This window comes from Salmo salar, chromosome ssa26 (assembly GCF_905237065.1).
Source record: "Salmo salar chromosome ssa26, Ssal_v3.1, whole genome shotgun sequence".
Classification (NCBI taxonomy): Eukaryota; Metazoa; Chordata; class Actinopteri; order Salmoniformes; family Salmonidae; genus Salmo; species Salmo salar.
Genome location: NC_059467.1, coordinates 26,030,474 through 26,048,847, shown reverse-complemented (window position 1 = coordinate 26,048,847; position 18,374 = coordinate 26,030,474).

Below are 18,374 nucleotides of genomic sequence, written 5' to 3'. Positions count from 1 at the left end.
GACTGAAGGCAGAGGGGGACAGACACAGATGAGTGGCAGACCCTCTGGGGGCTGCAGTCTCTCTCTCTCTCTCTGGGTATAGAGTTTTCCTGCAGTTCTTTAGGCTGTCTGATCTTCATATGGCCTCCAAGTGGGATCCTACAATGCCTGGCAATGCCTGACAAACAACTCAGTTTGCTCAACTCCAAACAGCCAATGATACCAATGATTTGTGGTTCTGTATAGAAAATAAAGACAGAACTGTATCTGACCCATCTGGGACCCGTCAGCTTCACTTGGTTTCATCCCACATCACTTCATTTTTTCCATTTTGTAAGTGAAGTACGATAGGATATGGTAATGTATATGCACTGGACAAATCACACAAATGTAGCTGATATTGGGACTGGGTGTGTCATTGGTTGAGGCTACACATGGTTTTCAGTTTCAAAAGTGAACTTTGGTGACAGAATTGTGTGATTTTAATGGAATAGGCATTCACACATTTTTTTTACAAATTGGCGTGGACAACCGAATATTTCCCTTTGCATCTATACTTTTACCCTGGCATGGTACAGGCACAGGAGCTGAGAGGAGAGCTGAGAGGAGAGCTGGCAGGAGAGCTGACAGGAGATCTGAGAGGAGATCTGGGAGGAGAGCTGAGAGGAGATCTGGGAGGAGAGCTGAGAGGAGAGATGAGAGGAGAGCTGAGAGGAGATCTGGGAGGAGAGCTGAGAGGAGATCTGAGAGGAGAGCTGGGAGGAGATCTGGGATGAGAGCTGAGAGGAGATCTGGGAGGAGAGCTGAGAGGAGAGCTGAGAGGAGAGCTGGGAGGAGAGCTGAGAGGAGAGCTGAGAGGAGAGCTGGGAGGAGATCTGGGAGGAGTGCTGAGAGGAGAGCTGAGAGGAGAGCTGAGAGGAGAGCTGGGAGGAGAGCTGAGAGGAGAGCTGAGAGGAGAGCTGGGAGGAGATCTGGGAGGAGAGCTGAGAGGAGAGCTGAGAGGAGAGCTGAGAGGAGAGCTGGGAGACGAGCTGGGAGGAGATCTGATAGGAGGTCTGGAGGAGATCTGGGAGGAGAGCTGAGAGGAGATCAGGGAGGAGAGCTGAGAGGAGATCTGGGAGGAGAGCTGAGAGGAGAGCTGGGAGGAAATCTGGGAGGAGATCTGGGAGGAGGGCTGAGACAAGATCTCGGAGGAAATCTGAGAGGAGAGCTGAGAGGAGAGCTGAGAGGAGAGCTGGGCGGAGATCTGGGAGGAGAGATGAGAGGAGAGCTGAGAGGAGATCTGGGAGGAGAGCTGGGAGGAGATCTGGGAGGAGAGCTGAGAGGAGATCTGAGAGGAGAGCTGAGAGGAGAGCTGAGAGGAGAGCTGAGAGGAGATCTGGGAGGAGAGCTGGGAGGAGTTCTGGGAGGAGAACTGGGAGGAGAGCTGAGAGGAGATCTGGGAGGAGAGCTGGGAGGAGATCTGGGAGGAGATCTGGGAGGAGAGCTGGGAGGAGAGCTGGGAGGAGAGCTGGGAGGGGAGCTGGGAGGAGTTCTGGGAGGAGAACTGGGAGGAGAGCTGAGAGGAGATCTGGGAGGAGATCTGGGAGGAGATCTGAGAGGAGAGCTGGGAGGAGATCTGAGAGGAGAGCTGAGAGGAGAGCTGGGAGGAGATCTGGGAGGAGATCTGGGAGGAGATCTGAGAGGAGAGCTGAGAGGAGATCTGGGAGGAGAGCTGAGAGGAGAGCTGAGAGGAGAGCTGAGAGGAGATCTGGGAGGAGATCTGGGAGGAGATCTGAGAGGAGAGCTAGGAGGAGAGCTGGGAGGAGTTCTGGGAGGAGAACTGGGAGGAGAGCTGGGAGGAGATCTGGGAGGAGATCTGGGAGGAGAGCTGGGAGGAGAGCTGAGAGGAGATCTGGGAGGAGATCTGGGAGGAGAGCTGAGAGGAGATCTGGGAGGATAACTGGGAGGATATCTGAGAGGAGATCTGGGAGGAGAGCTGAGAGGAGAGCTGAGAGGAGAGCTGAGAGGAGAGCTGAGAGGAGATCTGGGAGGAGAGCTGGGAGGAGATCTGGGAGGAGAGCTGGGAGGAGAGCTGAGAGGAGATCTGAGAGGAGAGCTGAGAGGAGAGCTGAGAGGAGAGCTGAGAGGAGATCTGGGAGGAGATCTGGGAGAGGAACTGGGAGGAGATCTGGGAGGAGAGCTGGGAGAGGAACTGGGAGGAGATCTGGGAGGAGAGCTGGGAGGAGAGCTGGGAGGAGAGCTGAGAGGAGATCTGGGAGGAGATCTGGGAGGAGATCTGAGAGGAGAGCTGAGAGGAGATCTGAGAGGAGAGCTGAGAGGAGAGCTGGGAGGAGAACTGGGAGGAGAGCTGAGAGGAGATCTGGGAGGAGAGCTGAGAGGAGATCTGGGAGGAGATCTGGGAGGAGAGCTGGGACGAGAGCTGGGAGGAGAGCTGAGAGGAGAGCTGGGAGGAGAGCTGAGAGGAGTTCTGGGAGGAGAGCTGGGAGGAGAGCTGAGAGGAGATCTGGGAGGAGAGCTGGGAGAGGAACTGGGAGGAGATCTGGGAGGAGAGCTGGGAGGAGAGCTGGGAGGAGAGCTGAGAGGAGATCTGGGAGGAGATCTGGGAGGAGATCTGAGAGGAGAGCTGAGAGGAGATCTGGGAGGAGAGCTGAGAGGAGAGCTGAGAGGAGAGCTGAGAGGAGATCTGGGAGGAGATCTGGGAGGAGATCTGGGAGGAGATCTGGGAGGAGATCTGAGAGGAGATCTGGGAGGAGAGCTGGGAGGAGAGCTGGGAGGAGATCTGGGAGGAGATCTGGGAGGAGGGCTGGGAGGAGAGCTGGGAGGAGAGCTGAGAGGAGATCTGGGAGGAGCTCTGGGAGGAGAGCTGAGAGGAGATCTGGGAGGATATCTGGGAGGATATCTGAGAGGAGATCTGAGAGGAGAGCTGAGAGGAGAGCTGAGAGGAGAGCTGAGAGGAGATCTGGGAGGAGATCTGGGAGGAGAGCTGGGAGGAGAGCTGAGAGGAGAGCTGAGAGGAAATCTGGGAGGAGAGCTGAGAGGAGAGCTGAGAGGAGAGCTGAGAGGAGAGCTGAGAGGAGAGCTGAGAGGAGAGCTGAGAGGAGAAGAGAGCTGAGAGGAGAGGAGAGCTGGGCCAGTGTTCAGTGGGAGGAGGGGAGGGGGGATCTGGGTCATGTACACTGCATGTCTTCCCTAATACTTCTCCATATAAGGCCAACCAAGTGAAACCCCAGCACCTTTGTTAAAAATGTATCCACTGTCAATAATTAAAGGCTCATTATTTGGACCAGAAGAGTGCTGTGATTCCAAAATGAATTTGCTACCAACGCACGAGGCGAAATAGATGTCTAAAAGCTAGCCACTGAATGAAGGGTGGATACACGCCAGTCATTCCTAGTCAGTTGGACAAAAAAGCGATGTTTCAAATAAAATATTTGCTACTATTGTCCTGACTTTTCAAAGTACATCTGAGGTTTTGTTTTCTTTACAAGAATTCAAACAAACGTCAGAGAGAAAAAGAGCTTATTATCTCAGACCTTTCAATCGAGACCTTTAAAAGGGAAAGAAGAACTTCCAACAGATCTGACCTGAGTCACAGTACAATCAACCAACCACCTACACCTTGGAGAGGAAATAATGACATGAGAGCCAATTTAGCTGATGAACCACAGAGCATATGAGTATCAACCACAGAGCACATACAGTATCAACATGAGAACAACCAGATCTATTACCCACGGGACAGTGTTGGCATGATAATACTAGCATTGTCCTGCAGCTATGCAGAACTCCAATATCCCTATCAACTAAATCCAGGAAGAAGCCAGTGAGGAGGAAGTCAGAATAGAGACATTATGCCTTTTAGGATTTTTTAACTACGCATAATGATTTCTCTCCTTGATGTCAGGCTTTTATTGTTGTTTGTTGTTGTTATGGTTTGCAGAAAGAAAGAACTGAGAATTAGCTCTGTGTGTGTGTGTGTGTGTGTGTGTGTGTGTGTGTGTGTGTGTGTGTGTGTGTGTGTGTGTGTGTGTGTGTGTGTGTGTGTGTGTGTGTGTGTGTGTGTGTGTGTGTGTGTGTGTGTATATGGCTCAAGGAGCTGCCACTGATGTAAACAGAGGGAGGGTAAACACACAGACAGCTCACACTCTTCATTGTTATTATCCTGTTTGTATAATTAGTCTTAGAAATTGCTCACATCAAAGCCATCCTCCCCTTAAAGACTTCCATGGCTGAGCTACAGGAGGGGTGCGGGGTGGGGAGCGGGTGTTCCCCTCCCGTTAAGAGACGTTAGCGTGGATTAGCAGGCTGTTTGGGAGGCTTTGAGCCTGCATGGGCGAACAGGGGCTTTGGCAAACACAGGAAACATGAGCGTTGCTGTGTTGTGGTATCTCCTGGCTATCATTTACCATTCCGTGTGCCTGTCATTGTGTTACTCCTCCCAGAGGGCCTCTGGGCCGTGTTTTATACTGTTTGATTATAAACCTGTTCAAGTCAATAAGTGTCTCTCTTTGCTCTGAATGGTCTGGATGCACACAACATTGTTCTGAGGCCCTGCATGTCAACCTGAACCAGGAGGCTGTTGGATTAAGGAGAGGAGAGTAAGAAAGCCACAGAAACACAGCTTGGGTTCTTGTCTATACTGAATCATAGAGACATACTGTAAATACTCAAGTACCACCAGTGCAGAAAATGCCTATTTTTATCCTCCGGTCCATACCCTTTTCAACACTGGTGAATATTGCATTGCTTGAAAATTGCAGTTAACTTTTTGTTGGAATATAGGCTACATTACTTTGGATGACGTCTCTAACCTGCTCTGACTGTGTTCCAGAGTTAAAGTGCCAGAGAGGAACTGCTGATTCTGAGCGAACAATGACGCCCATGCAGCCAGAAGTGATGAGAGACAGAAATGTCAGAGTGTGTTTGCGGCAGTTTGATTGACAGAACCAAAGCTGCCTCTGCCATCAATTTAATGGCAATTATTATTTAATGTATACTACTTAAAAGCATATGCAAAATTAAGATTTACTCACAAAAAGCACATTTGATGTGGTATTTAAAGAATAATATGCATAATATATTGATCGTTAATATTTATGCCTCAGAACTTCAAGTATGTCTTGTCTTAGGCTACTTTTCCGCTGAAAGCATTGACTCTCATCATCTCAATTAATAACTAAGAAAGTTACTGTGGAAGAGGAGGAAGTAGCACAAAACTGGAAGCTTTTTACATGGAGGAGAAAAACCTGCCATGCGGAATTTATCTCAAAGAGAGATGCACTTATGTGTAAGAACAAGAGGCTGGACGGTTTATGTGTAATGCACAGTACAAAATAAAAACATATTGGTTGTTTCAGAAGATCTATTTTTATTTAAATGAAGCCATTATGTAAAAAGGCTGCTTCAAATATAATCATTAGTAATTTTATTGTTAAAGAGACCTGCAGTTCAGATTCTGTGTACTCATGTGTTCTCATGTACTGTATTATGTGGTGATGTGAATGAGTGGTGAGTGGACATGGAAATACTTGAAAATACTATTACATTATTCCATTCACTCATGATCTTGCTGAATTGGGGGGGACACATCAACTTGCTCAAACATTTCCTGATGCTGTCTTTCTGTCTTTGTTGCACCATTCCTGGCTTTAGGATAGTGTTCTAGTAGTGATTGACACCCAGATGAGAGTTTGACTGTCATGGCCAATACTGCAAGCCGTGTTAATATAATTAAATTATGAATGAGAGCATGAATATTACAGCAGTTTGGCAGAGATCTGGGGATTGAGCTACGCTCTGTTTGCTTTCCACTGTCAACAATCCTACCATTTTAGTCACTCCTGTTCGTCTTGAATACACACTAAAACACAATGTAAGACGATTCTAACAAGGCTGTAATATTGATTTTGGGCATATCTGAGTATAGCATTACAAGTGCACTGTTTCTTCTGATATGATCATGTACAAGGAGGCATGTATTACGCAGAGAAGAGGACCAAAGAGCAAACAGGTCTTAGAAAAGGGCAAGGACTAAAGTTAAGAGATAAAACAAACGTGCTTATTTTATTAGCTAGCAGTCCCCCGAGGAGTGAGAATCCATGAACTGACAGGACCCATTAAACATGTCATTCTTGACAGAGGGAAACTTTGTACACAGACAGTGTGTTGTTAAAAAGATGAGCATGGCCGTGGAAATTAATTAAATAAATAAAAATACTGATTAAATTTTAAGCAGCCGGCGGGCCGATATTTGCCTGAGGCATGTTTGTCAGTTTCAAAGGGTGTTTTTATTAATTTTGTATTTTGCATTTTGTTAGTGGAAAGAGCCTGCTCCACTGGGAGCGCCACAAGCTATAGCCAGCAGAGCCTATAGCAGCGAGAGGGGAGACACAGAGCATGCCAAGCAGATCCTGCACACTTAGAGGGAGAAATCAGCTCAGGACCCCCCACTCTCTACCCTAGACACACACACAGGCAGACAGACACACAGACAGACGCGCACACACACACACACTGGTGCAACACACACACGTACACACACAGACTGGTGCAACACACACACGTACACACACAGACTGGTGCAACATACTATTTCTTCAAACACACAACCACAGACATATATTACATAAATACACACAAGAAAACACATAGAGAGACACACGTGTATACTTACAGTAATAAAGCTAATAATGCATTAACAGTATAACTATACTATATACAGTCCATACAAATATATATTATGTTTTTCACTATGTAAACTTAATAACATAAATTACAGAAAATACACGGATCAAAATATAAATACAAAATGCAAGCAGAAAGAAAGAAAAACACAGTCATAAAAAACAAACATATAAGGTCCAAAAAAACTAAAAACTAAACTCAGAAAAGGAATTTCCAGAGTTAGCCATCCAATTTCTAGAGTTAGCCATCCATGAGGCCAAGTGTGGTAACTCGTATATCTAAAGTTTAGAAATGATGTTAGGTACAGTGGGATTTTTTGTAAAAGGGCATTATAAATGAAAACATAGCAATGTATCAACACACAGTGCATTCGGAAAGTATTCAGACCCCTTGACTTTTTCCACATTTTGTTACATTACAGCCGTACTCTAAAATGTGTTAAATTAATTGTTTTACTCATCAATCTACACACAATACCCCATAATGGCAAAGAAGCGAAAACAGCTTTTTTGAATTTTTTACAAATGTATTAAAAATAAAAAACAGAAATATCTTATTTACATAAGTATTCAGACCTTTTGCTATGATACTCAACATTGAGCTCAGGTGCATCCTGTTTCCATTGATCATCCTTGAGATGTTTCTACAACTTGATTGGAGTCCACCTGTGGTAAATTCAATTGATTGGACATGATTTGGAAAGGAACACACCTGTCTATAAAAGGTTCCACACTTGACAGTGCATATCAGAGCAAAAACCAAGCCATGAGGTCGAAGGAATTGTACGTAGAGCAAAGAGACAGGATTGTGTCGAGGTACAGATCTGGGGAAGGGTACCAAAAGGTTCTTGAAGGTCTCCAAGAACACAGTGCCCTCCATCATTCTTAAATGGAAGAAGTTTGGAACCACCAAGACTCTTCCTAGAGCTGGCCACCCGGCCAAATTGACCAATCGGAGGAGAAGGGCCTTGGTCAGCGAGGTGACCGTGGATAGATGGCAGCATTCACGCAACACTGAAAGTGCGAAACACCGCATTTAACAATGGCAAGGTGACTGGGAATATGATAGAATACAAACAACGTAGTTATTCCCTCCGCAGGGCAATCAAACAGGTAAATTCGTCAGTATAGAGACAAAGTGGAGTCGCAAATCAATGGCTCAGACCCGAGACGTATGTGGCAGGGTCTACAGACAATCACGGACTACAAAAGGAAAACCAGCCATGCCGTGGACACCAACGTCTTACTTCCGGATAAGCTAAACACCTTCTCGCCCTCTTTGAGGATAACACAGTGTCACCGACGCGGCCCGCTACCAAGGACTGTGGGCTTTCCTTCTCCGTGGCCGATGTGAGTAAGACATTTAAACATGTTAACCCTCGCAAGGCTGCCGGCCCAGACGGCATCCATAGCCGCTTCCTCAGGGCATGAGCAGACCAGCTAGCTGGCACCTAAAACCCTCACAAACTTTTACCAATGCACAATTGAGAGCATTTTGTCGAGCTTTATCACCGTCTGGTACAGCAACTGCACCACCCCCAACCGCAGGGCTCTCCAGAGGCTGGTGTGGTCTGCCCAACGTACAGTTGAAGTCGGAAGTTTACATGCACTTCGGTTGGAGTCAGTAAAACTTGTTTTTCAACCACTCCACAAATGTATTGTTAAAAAACTGTAGTCGCTTAGGACATCTACTTTGTGCATGACACAGAAAAAAATTCCAACAATTGTCTACAGACAGATTATTTCACTTATAATTCCCTGTATCACAATTCCAGTGGGTCAGAAGTTTACGTACACTAAGATGACTGTGCCTTTAAACAGCTTGGAACATTCCAGAATGTTCATGGCTTTAGAAGCTTCTGATAGGCTAATTGACATCATTTGAGTCAATTGGAGGTGTACATGTGGATGTATTTCAAGGCCTACCTTCAAACTCAGTGCCTCTTTGCTTGACATCATGGGAAAATCAAAAGAAATCAGACAAGAACTCAGAAAAAAAATTGTAGACCTCCACAAGTCTGGTTCATCCTTGGGAGCAATTTCCAAATGCCTGAAGGTACCACGTTCATCTGTATAAACAATAGTACGCAAGTATAAACACCATGGGACCACGCAGCCGTCATACCGCTCAGGAAGGAGACGCGTTCTGTCTCCTAGAGATGAGCGTACATTGGTGCGAAAAATGCTAATCAATCCCAGAACAACTGCAAAGGACCTTGTAAAGATGCTGGAGGAAACAGGTACAAAGTATCTATATCCACAGTAAAACGAGTCCTATATCGACATAACCTGAAAGGCCGCTCAGCATGGAAGAAGCCACTGCTCCAAAACCGCCATTAAAAAGCCAGACTACGGTTTGCAACTGCACATGGGGACAAAGATCGTACTTTTTGGAGCAATGTCCTCTGGTCTGATGAAACAAAAATAGAACTGTTTGGCTATAATGACCATCATTATGTTCGGAAGAAAAAGGGGGAGGCTTGCAAGCTGAAGAACACCATCCTAACCATGAAGCACAGGGGTGGCAGCATCATGTTGTGGGGGTGCTTTGTTGCAGGAGGGCCTGGTGCACTTCACAAAATAGATGGCATCATGAGGCAGGAAAATGATGTGGATATTTTGAAGCAACATCTCAAGACATCAGTCAGGAAGATAAAGCTTGGTCACAAATGGGTCTTCCAAATGGACAATGACAATGACCTCAATCCCATAGAAAAGTTGTGGGCAGAACTGAAAAAGCTTGTGCAAGCAAGGAGGCCTACAAACCTGATTCAGTTACACCAGCTCTATCAGGAGGAATGGGCCAAAATTCACCCAACTTATTGTGGGAAGCTTGTGGAAGGCTACCCGAAACGTTTGACCCAAGTTAAACAATTTTAAGGCAATGCTACCAAATACTAAAATACTAATTGAGTTTATGTAAACTTCTGACCCACTGGAAATGTGATGAAAGAAATAAAAGCTAAAATAAATAATTCTCTCTACTATTATTCTGACATTTCACATTCTTAAAATATAGTGGTGATGCTAACTGACATAAGACAGGGAATATTTATTAGGATTAAATGTCAGGAATTGTGAAAAACTGAGTTTAAATGTATTTGGCTAAGGTGTATGTAAACTTCCGACTTCAACTGTATCATCGGGGGCAAACTGCCTGCCCTCCAGGACACCTACAGCACCCGATGTCACAGGAAGGCCAAAAAGATCATCAAGGACAACAACCACCTGATCCACTGCCTGTTCACCCCGCTATCATCCAGACGGCGATGTCAGTACAGGTGCATCAAAGCTGGGACCGAGAGACTGAAAAACAGCTTCTATCTCAAGGCCATCAGACTGTTAAATAACCATCATCTGACAATTAATCTGGATGGTTGTACAGTCGTCTCAAATAAAACTGTGAAGGACCTCGGCGTTACTCTGGACCCTGATCTCTCTTTTGAAGAACATATCAAGACTGTTTCAAGGACAGCTTTTTTCCATCTACGTAACATTGCAAAAATCAGAAATTTTCTGTCCAAAAATGACGCAGAAAAATTAATCCATGCTTTTGTTACTTCTAGGCTGGACTACTGCAATGCTCTACTTTCCGGCTACCCGGATAAAGCACTAAATAAACTTCAGTTAGTGCTAAATACGGCTGCTAGAATCCTGACTAGAACCAAAAAATTTGATCATATTACTCCAGTGCTAGCCTCCCTACACTGGCTTCCTGTTAAGGCAAGGGCTGATTTCAAGGTTTTACTGCTAACCTACAAAGCATTACATGGGCTAGCTCCTACCTATCTTTCCGATTTGGTCCTGCCGTACTTACCTACACGTACGCTACGGTCACAAGACGCAGGCCTCCTAATTGTCCCTAGAATTTCTAAGCAAACGGCTGGAGGTAGGGCTTTCTCCTATAGAGCTCCATTTTTATGGAATGGTCTGCCTACCAATGTGAGAGACGCAGACTCAGTCTCAACCTTTAAGTCTTTACTGAAGACTTATCTCTTCAGTAGGTCCTATGATTAAGTATAGTCTGGCCCAGGAGTGTGAAGGTGAACGGAAAGGCTGGAGCAACGAACCGCCCTTGCTGTCTCTGCCTTGCCGGTTCCCCTCTTTCCACTGGGATTCTCTGCCTCTAACCCTTTTACAGGGGCTGAGTCACTGGCCTACTGGTGTTCTTCCATGCCGTCCATGGGAGGGGTGCGTCACTTGAGTGGGTTGAGTCACTGACGTGGTCTTCCTGTCTGGGTTGGCGCCCCCCCCTTGGGTTGTGCCATGGCGGAGATCGTTGTGGGCTATACTCGGCCTTGTCTTAGGACGGTAAGTTGGTGGTTGGAGACATCCCTCTAGTGGTGTGGGGGCTGTGCTTTGGCAAAGTGGGTGGGGTTATATCCTGCCTGTTTGGCCCTCTCCGGGGGTATCATCCCCGGAGAGGGGTATCATCCCTCCTGTCTCAGCCTCCAGTATTTATGCTGCAGTAGTTTATGTGTCGGGGGGCTAGGGTCAGTCTGTTACATCTGGAGTATTTCTCTTGTCTTATCCGGTGTCCTGTGTGTATTTAAATATGCTCTCTCTAATTCTCTCTTTCTCTCTTTCTGTCTTTCTCTCGGAGGACCTGAGCCCTAGGACCATGCCTCAGGACTACCTGGTATGATGACTCCTTGCTGTCCCCAGTCCACCTGGCCGTGCTGCTGCTCCAGTTTCAACTGTTCTGCCTGCGGCTATGGAACCCTGACCTGTTCACCGGACGTGCTTGTTGCACCCTCGACAACTACTATGATTATTATTATTTGACCATGCTGGTCATTTATGAACATTTTAACATTTTAACATCTTGACCATGTTCTGTTATAATATCCACCCTGCACAGCCAGAAGAGGATGGCCACCCCTCATAGCCTGGTTCCTCTCTAGGTTTCTTCCTAGGTTTTTGGCCTTTCTAGGGAGTTTTTCCTAGGGAGTTTTTCCTAGCCACCGTGCTTCTTTCACATGCTTTGCTTGCTGTTTGGGGTTTTGGGCTGGGTTTCTGTACAGCACTTTGAGAATATCAGCTGATGTACGAAGGGCTATATAAAAATAAATTTGATTTGATTTGATTTTGACTAGCACATTAGAGGCTGCTGCCTAAATACATAGACTTGAAATCACTGGACACTTTAATAATGGAACACTAGTCACTTTAATAATGTTTACATATTTTGCATTACTCATCTCATGTTTATGTACTGTATTCTATTCCACTGTATCTGAGTCTATGCCGCTCTGACATTGCTGACCTCATCCATATTTAATTCCATTCCTTTACGTAGATGTGTGTGTATTAGGTATATGTTGTGAAATTGTTAGATATTACTTGTTATATATTACTGCACGGTCGGAGCTAGAAACACAAGCATTTCACTACACCCGCAATAACATCTGCTAAACACGTGTATGTGACCAATAACATTCGATTTGATTTGAAAAGGCACCTAAAGGACTCTCAGACCATGAGACACAAGATTCTCTAGTCTGATGAAACCAAGATTCTACTCTTTGGCCTGAATACCAAGCGTTATGTCTGGAGGAAACCTGGCATCATCCCTACGGTGAAGCATGGTTGTGGCAGCATCATGCTGTGGGGATGTTTTTCAGCGGGAGGAACTGGGAGACTAATCAGCATCGAGGGAAAGATGAACAGAGCAAAGTACAAAGAGCTCCTTGATGAAAACCGGCTCCAGTGCGCTCAGGACCGTTCAGGACCAGAGCCCGGACTTGAACCCGATCGAACATCTCTGGAGAGACCTGAAAATAGCTGTGCAGCGATTCTCTCCATCCAGCCTGACAGAGCTTGAGAGAATCTGCAGAGAAGAATGGCCTACCACCCAAACCAATTCCTGATTCGAGGCTGTGATCGCTGTCAAAGGTGCTTCAACAAAGTATTGAGTAAATGGTGTGAATATGTATGTAAATGTAATATTTAAAAAAAAATTGCAAAGATTTGTCATTACGGGGTATTGTGTGTAGATTGGTGAGAAGAAAACATGATTTAATCAATTTTAGAAAAAGGCAACAAACGTATCAAAATGTGGAAAAAGTCAAGTGGTCTGAATACTTTCTGAATGCACTGTACTTGATATCAAAGAGGGCCAACCAAGTTTCTGGTAGAGACTGAAGTGATGAGTACAACAATTGTCACCTGTAATAAAGCACTGTGCGCTATTATAAACTGAATCAAAAGGCTTTAATGGAGTGGCAGCTGCATTAATATAAATGCTGTCACCATAGCCTAGGACTGATAGGAACATTGACTAACTCATGTTTAGCGAGATGCAGGACCTAGCTATTTCTATAGAAGAAGACAATTTTTATTCTCAGCTTCTTAACTAACTCATCAATAAAAGACAGCTTTTCATCTATTCAGATGTCCAGATATTTGTAAGCAGGGACATGATCAATATGGACACCATCCAAAGTACATACAGTATGCTCAAATCCTAAGAGTTATTTTTATGTGCTCTAGAGAACAACATATACTTAGTTTAACCTGCATTCAATTCTAATTTCAGGTCAATAAAGTTTTCTGTAATAAAATGAAGGCAGACTGTAGTTCAGATAGAGCCTGGTCAACCGTGGGGGCAATAGCATACACAACAGTATCATCGGCATACAAGTGCAGGTTAAATGTTTTTACAGACAAGTCGCTATTGTTAATGTAAACAGTAAAAAGTACAGGACCCAGAATGGACCCCTGCGGGACACCTTTCATAATATTCAGGAAACCTGATTTAACACCATCAGCAGATAAACATTGAATTCTATCGCACAATAAATGTTTTACCCGTTACATGCAGCCTGGTCTAGGCCAATTGAGGAAAGCCTCTGAATTAGTAGTAAGTGATCAACAGTATCGAAAGCCTTCGACAGGTCAACGAAGAGGGCAGCACAATGTTGCCTTTTATCCATACAGTTAACCACATCATTCATAACTAGGAATGCAGCAGCGCTAGTGCTATGACCTGGTCTAAAACCCGACTGATGTACATTTACAATACATTTCAAAGATAACAGAGATCTTAGCTGAGAATTCTAATATTTTAGCTAGGCCAGAAACTTTAGAAATAGGCCCATCATTATTGATTCCTGGCAACTAAACAGCACCCATGCATTTAAGAATGCACTGATATTGTTATCACAATTAAATCAAACATTCATTTATATCCATAAAAATATCAATAGTGAAGGGAGCACTGAACAATGTCCCGTTCAATGATGAAAACCGAGAATAATATTAGAAGTGGTAGTCACTCAGTATGGAGACAATGCAGTGCACTTCTCCAATTCTAACATATAGAAAGTGTCAGGGAGAATCAATGTTTCATGTAAATGCCTGTGCAATGCAGGTAGTATCAATGGGTTAATGGAAAAAACTCAATGAGTGATCCTGGGAATATATAAATTTCAGTCAGAGGGCTTCAAACAGCATTGAACATTGAGCAGCAAAGACTGCCCTCAGGCCATCATTTGCAGAAACTTTACCTGCTGCTGGTTGAGACTGAACTGGCACCTAAAGACAAAGACAAACCAGCCCCACCTGTGTGTGTGTGTGTGTGTGTGTGTGTGTGTGTGTGTGTGTGTGTGTGTGTGTGTGTGGGGGGGGGGGTCATAGGGGTGGGGACAGGGGTTGGTACGTATTCGTGTACTTGTACAGTATAAGGCAGTATATCTGATTGTACAGTATGTTTCCTTGTGGGTTCAACGTTATGACTTTGAGGCTGCCACCTCTAATTTGTAGTGATGCACACTGGTCATATCACAATAGTCAGAAGAAAAGCCATAAACCAAACCCGGTGCACAGACAATATCCGAAAGAGGACAGAGAAACCTGGTGAGAAATGAAGTGCTGTGCTGTTCCCCTCTGTCCTGGAGGTGGTATGCTGTACTCCTGTACTCTACTGTCCCTCAAATCATTTCAACATTCCCATTGTTTTTCTGCATTTATTTTAATCAGTGTATGGCTATAGCAGGTTGTATATCAAACATACACTGAGTGTACCAAATATTAACACCCCCCCCCAATGGGGATGCTGGCACATGTTGGCTCCAATGCTTCTCATAGTTGTGTAAAGTTGGCTATTCTGGACCATTCTTGATACACAAGGGAAACTGTTGAGCGTGAAAAACCCAGCAGCGTTGCAGTTCTTGACACACTCAAACCGGTGAGCCTGGCACCTACTACCATACCCCGTTCAAAGGCACTTAAATATTTTGTCTTGCCCATTCAACCTCTGAATGGCACACATACACAATCCATGTCTACATTGTCTCAAATCTTAAATGTTTTTCTTTAATCTGTCTCCTCCCCTTCATCTACACCGATTGAAGTGGATTTAACAAGTGACATCAATAAGGCATTATAGCTTTCACCCGAATTCACCTGGTCAATCTATATCATGGAAAGAGCAGGTGTTCTTAAAACCTGTTTAGGATAGGGGGCAGTATTTTCACGGCCGGATGAAAAAACGTACCCGATTTAAACTGGTTACTACTCTTGCCCAGAAATGAGAATATGCATATTATTAGTAGATTTGGATAGAAAACACTCTGAAGTTTCTAAAACTGTTTGAATGGTGTCTGTGAGTATAACAGAACTCATATGGCAGGCAAAAACCTGAGAAAATTCCAAGCAGGAAGTGGAAAGTCTGAGAATTGTAGTTCTTCTTTTGATTCTATATCGAAACTACAGTATCTGTGGGGTTACGTTGCACTTTCTTAGGCTTCCATTGGCTGTGTAAAGCCTTCAGAAAGCGGATTGAGCCTTCTCCTGTCTCTGGGCAGAGTATAGTAGCTTGTGCGTTACCCTTTGGATAGTGACCTGAACGCACAAACAAAACGGAGGTATTTGGACATAAATATGGATTATTTGGAACAAAAACAACATTTATTGTGGAAGTAGCAGTCTTGGGAGTGCATTCTGATGAAGATCAGCAAAGGTAATACAATATTTCTAATACTAATTCTGAGTTTAGTTTGCCCCGAACTTGGCGGGTGTCAAAATAGCTCGCCGTGATGGCAAGCTATGTACTCAGAATATTGAAAAATGTGCTTTCGCCGAAAAGCTATTTTAAAATCTGACACAGCGATTGCATAAAGGAGTTCTGTATCTATAATTCTTAAAATAATTGTTATGTATTTTGTCAACGTTTATGATGAGTATTTTTGTAAATTCACCGGAAGTTTTTGGTGGGAATACATTTTCTGAACATCACGCGCCAATGTAAAAAGCTGTTTTTGGATATAAATATGAACTTGATTGAACAAAACATACATGTATTGTATAACATAATGTCCTAGGAGTGTCATCTGATGAAGATCATCAAAGGTTAGTGCTTCATTTAGCTGTGTTTTGGGTTTTACTGACATATATGCTTGCTTGGAAAATGGCTGTGTGATTATTTTTGTCTATGTACTCTCCTAACATAATCTAATGTTTTGTTTTCGCTGTAAAGCCTTTTTGAAATCGGACAACGTGGTTGGATTCAGGAGAGGTTTATCTTTCAAATGGTGTAAAATAGTCGTATGTTTGAAAAAAATGTATTATTGGATTTTTTAGGTTTTTGTATTTCGCGCCATGCGATCCCACTGGCTGTTGGCTAGGGGTTCCGTTGGCGGAACACCTAGATGTAAGAGGTACTCAGTGTAATACTCAGTGACCACAAAATGTACAGATTTCCATTACAACACCAAGACCTATGTGTATCACTGTGTTTAACACAACTTTTAGGCCTACCACCCAAACCAATCCCTGAACTACCACCCCAGCCCATTTCCATATCACTGTGTTTAACACAACATTTAGGCCTACCACCCAAACCAATCCCTGAACTACCACCCCAGCCCATTTCCATATCACTGTGTTTAACACAACATTTAGGCCTACTACCCAAACCAATCCCTGAACTACCACCCCAGCCCATTTCCATATCACTGTGTTTAACACAACATTTAGGCCTACCACCCAAACCAATCCCTGAACTACCACCCCAGCCCATTTCCATATCACTGTGTTTAACACAACATTTAGGCCTACCACCCTAACCAATCCCTGAACTACCACCCCAGCACATTTCCATATCACTGTGTTTAACACAACATTTAGGCCTACCACCCAAACCAATCCCTGAACTACCACCCCAGCCCATTTCTATACTAAGGGTAGAGTAACCAGGATTTTCCAAATGGGGAGATATAACAATGTAAATTGATACCTTCAAAATCCCTTTTCATTATAAATACTCATAAGGCATTTATGTCAGTTCAATATGCCAGAACGGTTTGAAGTAGATGCCACTTTGTTGTTTAAAGGGGAAGGAGTTAATTAGCCAAGGTGATAGGATACTGCTGCTGTCTGCTATGCATATAGACATAGGCACATCTACAGTAGACAGAGATAAGCAGAGTACCATGCTAATAATTATGCTCTACCTTCCTTATCCCTGCATTCATTCATCGTTCCACATTGGCCTTTTTGAAGTCGGAGCTGTCAGGAGCGCCGTGAAATGCGCTCGCTTTATTGGAACACACTGAGGAAAGCATGCTTTGTTTATTAGGCTATGCTTAATTCTGAATAAATCTCAAATAAAACACTAAATTACATTTAAGTGATGTGTTCAAAGCAGTTCTCTTTAAAGAGCGGGGAGTGTGCACGTACAGTGTGTCTCTTTCTTCTCCCCCTCTCCCGGTAAGTGAGCGGGCGGGTGCGCGTCCTAAAGCTAACGGGGCAGGGTAGCTGTGCTCAGGAATTGGAGCGAGGGAGGAGGGAGGATGGGATGTGATGCAGTGACATTTATTAAACACTGATAAGATTACAGGGAGGGCTGCTGAATGACTGGGCTGCTCAATGCTGTGATACTAATCAGTAATTAGTCCTGTATACATCTTAATACTGCCGTACCACACAGCCTACACTCCAGATACATGTTTAGAAGGAGAAAAAACGAGGCTACAGAAATTCCCACAAATTATTTTTCATCATTACTAATATTTGTTCCGCAACAGTCAGGATAGTACAGCTGAGACTATGCAATGTTTCACATCAGTAGATAGTCTCTATATGAGGAGCACTACGCATTGAGAGGCAACAATTAAGACAGTGTAATAGTAGTAAAGTGAAACTGGATCGGCAATCAATCAATGCACGTTTTTCAGAAATGCGAGTGAAAAAATCGAGAGAGCGGTGAAAGGAAATGCTTGTGACATCCGCCTCGTTAAGGCAGCGACGTCGCTTTAATTAAAGATAAGTGTGTGGTGTGTGTGTGTCACAGTGTGTGTGGATCCCTGCTGGATTTCAACACGCTAACTGGACCCATCAGTGTGTTAGTGCTAATGGAATGCATTCTCACAAAGCTGTAACAACTCCGCCATCACTCTCCCACTGTGTGTAGCTGCCAAACAGCAGCAATATGTGTTTCTACTACTCTGGGGCCTCCAGGGCTTTCTTTAGTCCTGGGCAACTCAGCTACACCCAACCTTCACTACACACACTAAATGGAGTCAGAAAGGCGTACATAACCAGAGAACATGTTGTTCCATCCAGACTATTATCTCTGTATTGTGCAGTGGTGTTTTAAAAGTTTCTAGCAGATAATTCAGCTCCTGAGAAATGCAACGGCTTGGGACAGTCCCAGTATGTGCTCTAAATTGAAACATTATGGTATCCAGAGTGAGTCCAAAGAGAGTG